This window comes from Frankliniella occidentalis, unplaced genomic scaffold, assembly GCF_000697945.3.
Source record: "Frankliniella occidentalis isolate FOCC.00 unplaced genomic scaffold, Focc_3.1 Scaffold637, whole genome shotgun sequence".
In the NCBI taxonomy this organism is placed as follows: domain Eukaryota; kingdom Metazoa; phylum Arthropoda; class Insecta; order Thysanoptera; family Thripidae; genus Frankliniella; species Frankliniella occidentalis.
The window spans coordinates 15,305-16,483 of NW_026267752.1; positions in this window are offsets into that span (position 1 = coordinate 15,305).

Below are 1,179 nucleotides of genomic sequence, written 5' to 3' on the forward strand. Positions count from 1 at the left end.
TCCTTCGATTAAGTATCCTTTCGATTCGTACTTTGTAGTTGTAATACCTCGGTACATAATAATTGTCGATCTTTTCCCACAGGCCATGCACAGACAGGCGAAAAAGCATGGGCTGGCCCAGCACATGAGGGATAAGACAGGGGGAGTGAGTAAACTGTTACGTATGCTCGCAGCCATACCCCACCTTGAAGCAAAGTACATTAGGGAAGCATTCGACATGATCGTTAGACGGACAACTGGCCTGAAAGACGCGACGCCCGCCGAACTGACTACACTACTAGTATTCCTGAACTACTTCAGTAAAGAATGGATTGACGGCAACAAGTCAGAGGCGTTATCACTCTGCAAACGTCACTTCCATACGACGAGCAGGCAAGAGTAACTCCACAGAAAACTTAACACCATGCTCAATAACTATAGCCGTCCCAGGTTTTGGAAATTTTTAAGTAAGTTTTCAAACTTTCCACTGGTTATGCCGCCCCCTTACTTTTTTGTCCAGATTACTGTTTTTTCTTCGTTTCTTTCCACAGCACTTATACGACGAGGAATATCACAACCTTCACACCACACTAAAGACTGGACACAAGACTAGGAAACACAACACCAAGAGTCTAAAAAAGAAGCAATCCAACCACAGGGGACTACATTTTGACAAAGACATTAAAGACGCCTACACTGACTTCGAACTAAACGAAAACCTAAGTAGCTTCCTCACACTGGCAGCAAAAAATCTGCGTCAGCAAGACTTTAGCGATGATTTGGAGCTTCCCGAATAAGTACATATTATTGGCTGAGCGATAGCGAAGTCTGTTAGCGATGATATTGGCTGAGCGATAGCGAAGTCTGTTCCTCCAGTGATACACCATTCCGGTAAACCGAAAACAAAGAAGAAGAGACGGAAGAAGCAAAGCGTTCTATGAGAAATATACGGTGCGCCTAAGAACTCTTGAACATAATCCATCGTAAACTAGATATTCTGCGTCGCCTGATAGTGAGACTTATTGTCGTTAACTCTCAGACGAATTTAGACATCAGTCAAGTCACGTTTGACCTTTGGATACGACCGCGGAACCGACGCACCACCGTATATTTCTCATACTCGCCTTTGCTTCTTTCGTCTGTTCTTCTTGTTTTTCGCTTTACCGGAATGGTCTATTGGCTGAGCGATAGCGAAGCCTA